This window comes from Monodelphis domestica, chromosome 4 (genome assembly GCF_027887165.1).
Source record: "Monodelphis domestica isolate mMonDom1 chromosome 4, mMonDom1.pri, whole genome shotgun sequence".
Taxonomy (NCBI): domain Eukaryota; kingdom Metazoa; phylum Chordata; class Mammalia; order Didelphimorphia; family Didelphidae; genus Monodelphis; species Monodelphis domestica.
This window is the reverse complement of record NC_077230.1, coordinates 191,014,676-191,027,758: the sequence shown is the minus strand read 5'-3', so window position 1 is coordinate 191,027,758 and position 13,083 is coordinate 191,014,676. Positions and strand designations below refer to the sequence as shown.

Sequence of the window (13,083 nt, the reverse complement as noted above, 5' to 3'; positions counted from 1 at the left end):
CCCCTATTGCCCAACCCTTGCCTTCTCTTTGACCTTGGAATCAATATACAGTATTGATTCTAAGTGGGAAGGTAAGGGGTTTGGAAAAATATGATAAGTTCCACTTTGATCATCTTGAGTTTGAAATGCCAATGGGACATCCAGTTTGAGATGTCCAAGAGGCATTCCTGGATGATTTGGGGAACTCAGGAGAGAGACTATGGCTGGATACACACACACACACACACACACACACACACACACACACACACACGCGCGCGCGCGCGCACACACACGAATCATCAGCACAGAGATGATAATCGAATCACTGGAAACTGATGAGCTACTCTGGTGACAAAAATAAAAGAATAGAATGGAATAAAAAAAGAAATAGCAAAGGAGATCTGAGGGGCAGGTCAAAAGCAGCAAGAGGAGAACCATCACAGAAGATTATATCAAAAACCTGGGAAAGGACATTTTGAAGAACATTGCCCAAATGTTTCCATTTAACTTTTTTTAAAAATGATTCATCACCAACTAACAATAAAAATGCATTAAAAATCTCCCTTCTATTCCTAATGCAAGTCACAATGAAATCACTCCTATTTCTTTTTGCTGTAGTTGTTCAGTCATTTTTCATTCACGTCTTGACTCTCTGTGACCCCATTTAGGGTTTTCTTGGCAAGGATCCTAGAGCGGTTTGCCATTTCTTCCTCCAGTTCATTTTACAGATGAGGAAACTGAGACAAACAGGGTTGTAACTTACCCAGGGTCAAACAACTAGCAAATGTTTGAGGCCAGATTTGAGCTGAAGTCTTCCTGATTTCAACCTGACTTATCTATCTTTTGTACCACCTAGCTGCCTCCATACTATAGAATCAAGGTATTATTTCAATGACTATCTCTAAAAAGAAGTAGCATAGTATAATAGAAAAGAACACTATTTAAACTAAGGTGACTTGGGTTCAAATCCTGACTCTGCCATTTATTCCTTATATGACCGTGGGCAAATAATTTAATTTCTCTGGCTTCTGTTTCCCCCTCTGTAAAAATGAGGGTGTCACACTACGTGACTTTAATATTTTTTTTTTGCTTAAAACCTATGCTCCCCAGAACCAGGAGAACATTATACCCAGACACTGATACACTGTGGTACAATCGAATGTAATGGAGTTCTCTACTAGCATCTATATAATTAGAAATCTTGTATCTTTGGACTCCATTTCCCAAAATTCTTTTTCATCTCCCAGCATCCCTTTCCCTTCTCCATTGTGTTGGGAGTTCACATTTGTATATAAGTTTTTGTGGCTCCTCCCTCTCTCTCTTTTTCCCTCGTTTGAGGCTGGAAAAGTGGGTTTTCTATACTGAGTTTTTTCTTCCCCTGCTTCAAGTTTATTATTAGTAAATCTTATAAATATAAAACTTGAAGTATTGGATATTAATTTTAAAATCTACACAGCAAAGCAATGATCCAGGACAATTCTGAGGAACTTATGAGAAAGAACACTATCCACATTCAGAGGAAGAATTGTGGGAGTAGAAACACAGAAGAAAAACAACTGCTTGATCACATGGGTTGAGGGGGATGTGATTGGGGACGTAGACTCTAAACGATTACCCTAGTGCAAATGTCAATAATTTGGAAATAGGTCTTGATCAAGGACACGTGTTAAACCCAGAGAAACTGCACATCGGCTATGGGAGGGGGGTGGGGAAGAGGGAGGGAAAGAACATGAATCTTGTAACCATGGAAAAATATTCTAAATTAATTAATTAAATGAAAATTTCCAAATAAAGGGGAAAAAACCTCTGCTTCCATATAGTCTGAACTTCAACCTACCCTGAGATGAGCATAAATACCAGCTTGTAAAATGCATGCTTGATATATGAAATAAGAACTCCAGAGCCAGTAAAGAGAGAAACAACAATCAAATCAAACCAAATTAAAACCACAGCAACAACAACAACAGAAGCCTTAATATCAGGCAATCTGAGACTGTGATTTCTTTTAAAAGCAAAGATAAATACATCCTGGTACAGCCCTCAGACTGGAGGCTCTTTTCAGAAAATGGACCACATGGCTCAGCCACGTCTAAATCCTGTCTCTTCCTCAGCTTCTAAACGATTTTGTTCAGCGTTCTTCTGCTGAGTGAGGTATTTGTTGGCTCTGGCTCACACAGCAGAAAAAGGACTCCAGTGCCCTCAGATAACCTCTCCAGGGCTATTTTGATATTTACCTACTCCTGCCAGGCCACAGAGCTGTTGTCCAGGGAGTCTGTTATGCTGTGTTCGTGGATGATTTTTCTAGGCCTGCTGAGCTCACAAACTGTAAGGCATAAATTAGTTTTGAATACAAAACTCTTCATATCAAACCATCTTCCTAAACTAACTATTTTGATGCTACAGGTCTTGGTCTTGATGATAGAAAACTGGACAAAGCCACGAAGATATTGGGAATTTTCTCCAATATGACAATACAATTTGTGTTGTGTACTCTAGCTAATATGGTTTTCTCATCCCTCAACATTATTAGTATGAAGAACATTCAGTCCCCTGGATTTGGACTCTGCTGTTTCTTGGATTACTGCAGTGACAACTGAATCCAGAGAGCAGACAGCATGAAATTCTCTAAGTGTTCTTCAGTTAGGTTATTATTCAGCTTTTGAAAAAATATCATTCAAGGCACAAATTCTTCTTCCACATGCAAAATAATGTCAAGAAGAGAGTGTTGAGCTCAATTTACAAATGTGGTAAATATTGTCATGTATTACTCTAAATTGTGTAACACTTCTAAATAATAGAAGAGCACAGTGAAAAATTATAGGTTTTGCACATTCTGTATTGTTTTCAGTTGGGGCTCCACAGAACACTGAACTCATTTCTCTTTTGAATGTGTTTCTTAGAAAGTATGGGCATTCAACAAAATAGAAGACTTCCAACTTTTTGCAAAGAAAAGACCAGAGCTCTGTGGAAAGTTTGATACCGAAAATCAAAGAGCAAGGAATACCTGAAAAGGTAAATATTAAGGAAAGGGGAAAAATGTTATCTTCTTCTTTTACTCAAACTCTCTTCTATAAGGACTACATTTATATCAATCTATGAATGTGTTTCTTCTACCAACTCATGAACATTTAGTTGAGGCTTTTTCTATCAGTCCCATTTCTGAGTGGGATTCTGGGATTCTAGGTTTCCGTGTCTCACCTTACCATACCTTACTCATTCATCTGAAATGTGGCTTATCTTACATTTAAATTTGGCATGTTGGAATTTCTGAATGAAGCATCCCACATTTGGATAAATGATATTGACCACAAAAACATTGTAGAGGACATAAAGAACCCTAGAGAATAAATTAAAAACTTGAAATAATGAATAACTTTAGGAAAGCTGAAGAATACAAAATAAATCCATAGAAATCATTAGCATTTCTATAATTCCCAACAAAAGTTCAGCAGCAAGCAATAGAAAGAGAAATTCTATTTAAAATAACTGTAGACAATACCTGCCTGACAAACCCAGGAACCATATGAAAACAATTACAAAAACTTTTCTTACAAATGAAGTCTGATCTAAACACCTGGAAATAAGTTAATTGCTCATTGGCAGACTGAGCCAATATAATAAAAATGATGATCCTAACTAAATTAATTTACTTATTCTGTGCGTTACCAATCACTCTACCAAAAAATTATTTTGTAAAGAAAAAATAATTTAAAATTCATCTGGAAGAAAAATTTCAAGAATATCAAGGGAATGAATGAAAAAAAACTAGGAAAGAAAGTTATCTAGCTGTACCAGATCTCAAACTGTATTATAAAGCAGCAATCATCAAAACATCCTGGTACTAGTTAAGAAACAGAGTGGTGGATCAAAGGAACAGATTAGGTACACCACACATAGTATTAAAAGTCCTTAGTAATATAATGTTTGATCAATGCAAAGTTCAAGCTTTTGGGACAGGAACTCACAATTTGACAAAAACTGCTAGAAAAACTAGAAAGTTTATCTGCTGGGTACTAGGTATTGGCCAACATCTTACACTGTATGCCAAGATAAAGTGAAAATGAGTGCATGATTTAGACATATAGGGTGCTCCAGTAAGTAAGTTAGGGAAGCATGGAACAGTTTACTCGTCAGATCTATGGATAAGGGAGAAATTTTATGAACAAATAAGAGAAAGAGAGCATTACTAGATGAAAAATAAGTAATTCTGATTATATGAAATTTTAGAAAATGTTTACACAAACAAAACCAATGTGGCCAAAATTAAAAAGGAAGCAGAAAATCGAAATGGGGGTGGGTGGGTGGGGAGGAATAGCAAGTTTCTTTAATAAAAGTTTTATCCTTCAGCTATATATATAGAACTGTGTCAGATTTGTAGGAATACAAGCCATTTCCCAACTGGTAATGGTCAAAGGATATAAATAGGCAGCTTTCAGAAGAGAAGTCAAAACTATCAATAATCATAAGAAAAATGCTATAAATCATTATTGATTAGAGAAAAGCAAGTTAAAATAACTCAGAGGTATGATCTCATACCTATCAGACTGACTAATATGACAGAAAAGAAACATGATAAATATTGGAGGGGATATGTGAAAATTGAGACACTAATGCATGGTTTGAGGAGTGGTGACTGTACAAACTGTTCTGCAAAGTAATTTGGAACTCTAAGCCCAAAGGGCTAGAAAAGGCTGTGCATATCCTTTCATTTGGCAAGACCACTAGTAGGTCTGAATACTTAAGAGTTTTGCTTTTTTTTTTTTAGAGAGAACAGGACATATTTTTACAAAAATACTTATAGTAGCTCTTTCTGTGGTGGCAAAGAATTAGAAATTGAGAGGATGTCCATCAAACGGGAAATGGCTAAACAAGTTGTCGTGCACGATTATAATGGAATACTGTTGTACTGTAATAAAAGATGAGCAGGATGATTACAGAAAAACCTGAAAAACTTATACCAACTAATGCAAAGTGAAAGTAATAAAACCAAGAGAATATTGTATAAAGTAACAGCAATACTGTATGCTGATCAACTGTGAATGACAGCTATTCTCAGCAATACAATAATCTAAGACATTTCCAAAGGACTCATGGTGAAAAATGCTAACCACTTCCAGAGAAAGAACTGACAGGGAGTCTAAATGCAGATAGAAGCATACTATTTTTCACTTTATTTTCTTCATTCCTTAAAAATATGAGTCTCCTTCCACAGCATGACCAATGTAGAAAAAGTTTTGCATGATTAATCAAGTATAACCTAGAACAAATTGCTTACTGTCTTAGGGAGGAAGGAGGGAAGAGATGAAGGGAGAGAAATTGGAACTCAAAATTTTATAAACAAATGTTTAAAATAATTTTACATATAATTGGGAAAATAAAAATATTTTAAGAAAGAAATAAACTTTCTTAAATTCTTAAAAAAATTTTAATCTAACTCCTACCCATTCTTCCAGATCCAGTTAAAATTATATTTCCTCTATAAAGACTTCATCAAGTACAGTAACTTGAAATGATCTCTCCTTCTGAACTCATGCTTTATTCATGATCCAGTGGATAATTAACTATGTGCTCCCACATATCGCATCTTTTCTCATTCTGTTTTGAATGATTATAATAACCCAAGTTATATAGTGATGTTGTTTATACTGAAATGTAAAATTTTAAACAAGGCAGTTAGGTGCTTCAGTGAATAATTGATAATTGGACCTGGAATCAGGAAGAGCTAAATTCAAATCTAAAACCTCAAACATTTAATACCTGTGTAACCTTTGGCAAGTCACTTAACCTCTTTTTGTCTCAGTTTTCTCAGCTGTAAAATGGAGATGATGATAGCATCTACCTCCCAGGGTTGCTGTGGGGATCAAATGAGAATTTGATTGTATTAGAATTAGAAATTAGAATTACTACAAATTAGAAAGTACTTAACACAATGTTTGGCACATAGCAAATGTCATATAATTAAATTTTGGATATTTTGTTATATTTGTCTTTTGAATTAGACTGTGAGCTCCCTGAAAAAGTTTTATACTAATTTAAAAAATTCTTACAGTGTTTGGCAGTATATACAACAAAAATTCATTGATCTGATTTAATGTTTCACCAGCTTAATTTTATAATATAGAAAATATGAAAGACATTCTAAACATTACAATGTATTACCAAAAAATAAAGATTTAAATTATATTAAAATATTAAATTCACAAATATTTATGGAAGGAAAAAGGAGAGAGGGAAAGAGAGAAAGCCAGGGTGAGGGAAGAAGGGAGCATACTACAAAAGTATTACTGAGAAGATTTAAATGGAACTTGGCCTGACACTTTTGAAAAACTGCCAACCTCTGCCCTATAGCTCCCTCCCTCCACAATAAATCATAATGCAGTACCTTCCTGAGCCTCAGGTCTCCTGGTCAGTATATTTCTTTGTCTACAAAAGATAGAATTGATGGCTCAACACTCTTTCTTTGTACTTATAAAGAACTTATATCGACATGACACCTACAACCAGAGATCCCAGAAATAGTCTAGTTTATTGTAATATATGATCTATCATTATCCTGATGGCAGGACCTTGGACCAGAGTATGGAAGAGAACCATGCCATGCAGACATATAGAAATCTGATCAAAGTGGGAGAGAAGCCATGATACAAAAACCGACCCTCTCTCTTTGACATCTCCAGTTGCCCAGGAAGAAGCCAAAAACATCATTGCCTCTGATTCTGTCCAGTGCTACTATTAACCTCTGTACCTGATCCTTTGATGTGGCAATGTGCAAGGAAAGCAATTTTGAGTCCTGAACATAGGATGCTATATTGTACTTATTGCCCAATTCCCTAAGAAAAAAAGGCAGATTTCACCTTTTTCATGGGGTATGGGCTACTGCTGATAAGGAGAAAGAAGATCCTGCTGATGAAAATGAGTTGAGCTCTCTTATGCAGTGTCAGACATTCCTTCCATTCTATGGTACATGACAGAGAACATTCAAAGGCATATCCATTAAAAAGCCTTTGACTTGTCTCTTTTCCAAGAGCTCTGTGGTGTGGTCTACTCACATAAATCGAGTTTCAGGTGACTCCTAAAACTATCTACTATTATTACTTGCAGTCCTGAACTCCCCTAGGCTCCAAATGATAAGCACTTCTGCCCTGCTTCAGGTAATTTACTTCTATGCATAGTTCCATTTTTTAATCTATTGCTTCTGACTCATACCAGAATAAGCCCTAGACCACGAACAAAGCATCAGGCCAGTGAGAAACCACCTGCTCCTTTATAACAGCTGAGCTCACTTGTACAGGGAGCAGACTGGTCAATCACCAGCCCAGCACTTACCCATATAAGAGCAATTCTTTTTATTCTAAAGAGGCATTCTAGCTCATTCAGGCTCCAACAGTTCTTTCCTATGTCCTTCATCAATCGGTTTTCTCCATGTACTCTGCAATCCAGTGACACAGGTTTCCTTGCTGTTCCTCAGACAGGACACTCCATCACTCAAAAGGATATTTTCACTGGTTTTCTTTCTTGCTTGAAACTCTCCTTATCTCTGATTCTTAGTCTTAGCAAAAGCTGTTTCTTAGTCCTCTTTAACCTTAATGCCTTTCTTCTGGGATTATATCAATCTTCGGTTGTACATGATGTTTGTTCAGAATTGTTATGCTGTCTCCACACACACACACACACACACACACACACACACACACACTCTCTCTCTCTAAACTATGAGTTTCTTGAGGGCAGGGATTGTTTCTCTTGTCTTTCTTTATATCCCCAACACTTAGCACAGTGATTGGAACATTGTTGAGGCTTAATAAAGACTTGTCGACTTGACTGAGGAAACAGTTGGAAATCCCAGCAGTTTCTGCTTTATTTGAAGCTCTACACACTCATAAATACACGATAACAGCCAGATGTATTATACACAATCAGAAAAGATCACTTTTATATGTATGGCATTTAAAGAAAATGAGGAGCTTTCTTTGTTTTTTGTGTTCGCTTCTTGTGTTCTGGGAGGACACAACAACCTTGTTAGATACATAATACAAGTATTCCCATGACCATTTTACAAATGAGAAAGCAATAACACAGAAAAGGAAGTTATAGTATGTGGCAGAACTAAGATTTCTGATACCAAGTCTAGTGTTTTGTTTTCTTTTAAATACTATATATATGTTAGTCCCTCTTCCAAACAGTAGTAAGAAATGGACTTTATAAGAACTCAAAGAATTTTCTAGATAATTGTATAGTACAAATAAATGCTTTGAACAAAATAACTGCTAAACTCATATTTCAATCAATACTTAAATAGCAAGAATTTAGGAAGTGGCTACCCTTTGTTCCAAGTACTGTCTTAGGTGCTGCCAGTGATAAAAAGTTATATTTGAAGTAGTCCATTCAAGGAGCTTACATTCAAAGGGTAGGGGAAGGGAATGAAGAAATTATAATTCTGCTTAAAGAAAGTTTTTCCAGTGAAAACAAAAGAGAGATTTGAATGTTGCTGAGGTTGTCCATGTCCTTCTACTGAATACACAAGGATTACAACAATACATTTAAAAAAGAAAGAAAACGAAGTTCAGATTCACATAGAAAGGTACCTAGACTAAAACCTGTTTCATTTTTATGTTCAATATTGGTCCTATGTTATCAAACGAGAAGGGTTCTTCTCTTTTGAGATTCTATTCTTTATTTTGAGGGTCTACTTGGTTTTCTGTCTTTACTGATGGTTAAGGACAAGCTGTATCAACCTGGGCAAGCCATTGAACACCCCTTGGAATCCCAGGCTCCCCATATATAAAAGGAGGGAGTTGGATGACTAAACAAATTGTGCCACATGAATATAATGGAGTATTATTTTACTGTAAAGACTAGTCCATGGGATGAATGCAGAGAAGCATACATAGAAAGATCTATATGATCTGATGCAGAGTGAAGTAAGCAGAGCCAAGAAAATGATAAACACAGGAACTACACTGATAAAAATAGAAAGAACAGCTACACACTAAAAAGTCAAAGTAAATGTAACAAAATTCTAAAGATCAAGCAGGACTCAAATGAAGAGATGGGAGAAGATAGTCTCTATCCACCTTTTCTGTAAACGGGAGGTTGGCAGCTGTTATATATTGCATGTTTTCAAACTTTTTTCAATAAAATGATCAGTTATGCTAATTTTTTTCTTTCTAAAAATGTACTATTTGTTATATGACATGGCTCTCCAGGAAGGGAAGGGATATTTGGGATAACCAAGAGAATATCAATAAAAATTTATTTTAAAAAGAAAGATAAGTTAAAAAAAAAGAGTGGTTTGAATTTGGTGGCTTCTAAGGTACTTTTCAACTCTAAATCCATGACTTGATGAGTGGAAAAGATTAGGTACAGTATTATAAAATGGAAAAGGCTATCTCAACTAAACACAAAAGGAAGTACCCCCAGCTAAAAGGACTTTAGTAATCTTCCTGTTCAAACTTGGAGCTTTTCTGGTAACCTAGAGGAGCGGAAAGAATAGGAAACTGGAAGTCAAGAGACCTAGGCTCTGGGTAGTGGCTCATTCCAATTCCCTCTTCACCTTTAAATGGAGACTTTGGACAAGATGACCCCACCCCCCACCCCCACCCTCAGGCCAATTTCTTCCAGCTTTAGGAACTCTCTAGGTCTATGGATGCATAGGATCATACAATCATGGATCTGGTCAACAAGACAACTCATCAAACACTTATTAAGTGTTTACTATGTGCCAGACCTAGATCTAGAACCAAGGCCATTTAGCCTCACTGAAGAGTAATCAGAAAAGAAAAACACTCGCCCAAGTTTAAATGGAGAATCATCAATTACCTCTTTCTATCTAAGTATCTACATAGCACAGTGCCCAGCACTTTACACATAGTAGGTGTTTAATACATACTTCTTGATTCACTGATTTTTAAAAGAGGCATCTCCTACTAGAAGAAAAATGCTATGGACACTATTTACCTAAAACATACATTTGGACCAGGAAAAAAGAAAAAATTTAGTAAAAGGCTTTTCTGTAAATCAAAGTTTGCATTCCCATCAGTTATCATTACAATGAATTGGATATTTTGTTGCTGAGTTATTTTTGATCATATCTGACTCTTTGTGACTGCATTTGTTTTTTTTTTTTAAGGATATTAGAGTGATTTGTCAATACCTTCTCCAGATCATTTTACAGTTGAGAAAACTGAGGTGACATAGCTCATAAGTGTCTGAGATTGGATTTGAACTCATGAAGATGAGTCTTCCTGACCCCAAACCTGGCACCCTATCCACTACACCACCTAGTTGCCCTATAATTGTATATACTTATATAATAGACTAAGCAGCAAACTTTTGTCAAAGATCAAATGTAAACGGGCCCAGTTCTGTGGAATGTCTGATGTAGTTCCTGAAGCATTTTCAGAAATTTGTCACATCACAAATGTCAGGACTTTATTCCTTATCTATCACCTCCACTCCAGTGCCTCATCTCCCTCCATCTCAGATTTCCTCTAAATTAATATTTTCTCATTTGAAATTTCAGTAAAAAGAACTCTTGTTTAGGTTTTCTCTTCCCATGAGGCAGCAGTTATGAGAATGATGAGGATCAAACAGTTAGCTATATTTTGCCCAGTATCATATAGTGAAACGGTGACATAGGCAAGAGAATCTGAGAGCTTGTGCCTCTCTAATATTACTTTAATCCACTAGATCATATAATGTAGCCAGTCAGGGCTCCACAGGGAAGCTGTGTGATACCTTCTGAAATATCAGAACCTTCTGAAGTGGATTTTCATTGGTTGAAAAAAATAAAATCTGATTTTAAACATAAGATAGTAGAGATGAAAGAGCTTTGTAAAGTACATAGTGTTAATCAAATTAAAGCATGATGATTTTTTATAAATATCCATGTCTGTGTTGTATATTTAACTCTAACTAAAAGTGATGTACAGCATATGGTGTTTTCCAATCATTTCAATGATAATATAAAATCTATAGCCCAACAGATCCCCATAAATACACATCTTGATGAGTTATGAAAGTCACATACCAAGAAAATAGCTAAAATCACCTTCAGGAATTTTCAACAGCCCAAATGATTGGCTTGATATATTTAATCAATATCATTTTTTAAAAAAAACATCATTATGTGTTCTTCTTTTCTTGGGTTTGATTTGTTTGTTTTGTTCCACAGCTTCCTTAATCAGTGCAGCTATTACTGAATCAAGAGGCACTAAGAAGTTAAATAATTCTCCCAGGATCACACAGCTGAGAAACATCAAAGTAGTTTAAAGTGCAGGTCTTATAAATCTAAGGCTATCTTGGTTCTATATATAGTTAGTCACACTATCTCTCTTATGGAATTTTATACAAATAAAAGTAACAGTGTTACATTTATCGTAGTTCTGCAGTTTGCAAAGTCCATTCACATTCTTTATCTCATTTCCTTATTACAAATATGTCACCATCAAAGCAGTGGTCATCAAAACAATAAGGTACTGGCTAAGAGACAGAAGAGTGGGTCAATGGAATAGACTAGGGGTAAATGACCTAAGTAAGCTAGTGTTCAATAAACCCGAAGACTCCAGGTTTTGGGACAAGAACTCACTCTGACAAAAACTGATGGGAAAATTAGGTTTAGATCAAGATCTTACACTCTATACCAAGATAAATTCAAAATGGGAAAATGTTTTGAACAATGATGCATATATAAGCCAGGGGAACTGCTTGTCAGCTTTGGAAGGGGGGAGGAAAAGTTGGGGGGAAGAAATTATGAATCTTGTAACCATGGAAAAATATTCTAAATAAAAATTTTAAGATTAAAAAACAAAAAACAAATATATCACCTGCTTAAAGATTTATAACAAAGCATATTAGATGATGCAAAGTGTTAGAAAATGTTTTCTACTAAATCTATTTTTCCTGGGATAGGGATGAAATAGGATCTGTGAGTTCATCAATAAGGAACTTTTTTTACTACTGTAGATTGACATTTTCTCAACAACTTAGTCTTAAAAAACAAAAACAAAAACAAAACAAAACTTTACCTTCTGCTTTAGCATCAATTCTAAGACAGAAAAGTAGCAAGGACCAGGTAACTGGAGTTAAGTGAATTGCCCAAGATCACAGAGCTAGGAAGTATCAGGTCAGATTTGAACCAAGATCATCTCTACTCCAAGCCTAGTGTTCTATCTACTGTACCAACCAGCTACTTAGTCTTGAAAGATAACAGAAACACAGAGAGGTTAAATTATTTGCCTAGGGTTACCCAGAGGAAGGACTTGAATTCAATTTCTTGTAATTCCAAGTTTTGTTCTCTATCCACTATACTATACTATAGTAGTCTCTTTATTGTTAATTGTTAGAAAAACATGAAGTAATCAAAAGCATTTATAAAGTTATACAATTAATCTATTTACTTTATATTATCCAATACTTTGTAATACAGTATTCCCATGCTGAATTATAATTTGACAGATCAGAGTTAATTTCAGAAAATATAATTGTCCATTTTTAAAGAACTCAATTAAAGTCTTAACTAAGAACTCCCAGTAAGATTCCCCTATTCACATTATAAAAAAACTCTTATGAAGTTTTCAAACTCTCCAGGAGTTCTATTTCATAAATCATCAAATAAGTCATCTCATTGCTATAATTTAGAAAATTGGATGGAAAAATACTAAAGAAATATCTGCCTATAAATGTCATTTTCTTCTATTAACCCTTGAAATCAGACATGGAGTAACCAGAGGAGATAATATTTGTAAAGTGTTTAGCATGATTCTTGGCACATAGCAGGTACCATATAAACATTTATCCGTTTCCCTTTACCCTTTGCCAAACCTTTTATCACATCATTCCTACTAGCAAACAGTTGTCTACTAACTAAAGTTCTAAAGTACCATTCAAATGCAGCATTAACCCATAAAATAAAATTGCAATTATGTGGGTAAATGACAAGATGATCAGAAAGTGAGAAGCATTTACTTCTTTCTTTCAACAAGGAAGAGTACTATTTCCTCCACATAAATCAAAACCCAATTTTCATTGGTCTGTATATTTCTCTCCTTGGCTGGTACAATCCAAGGAAATTTTAATAGGAAGAAACTGGCTGTCCAGTGT

The 13,083-nt window shown here is 35.3% G+C and overlaps 1 protein-coding gene across 25 annotated transcripts in view; it reads right to left on the bottom strand.

The window, feature by feature from the left end:
- The window catches only part of OSBPL6 (oxysterol binding protein like 6), a 280,006-nt gene that overhangs the window by 165,922 nt on the left and 101,001 nt on the right, over positions 1–13,083 (bottom strand). Inside the window, exon 1 of one of the 25 annotated variants that reach the window (XM_056794039.1) lies at positions 5,740–5,932. The exons of the other annotated variants lie outside the window; for them this stretch is intronic. The gene's annotated coding sequence lies outside the window, so the exon portion shown is untranslated. Of the gene's footprint in view, positions 1–5,739; positions 5,933–13,083 lie in introns of those variants that run through there. 25 annotated transcript variants of the gene reach the window in all.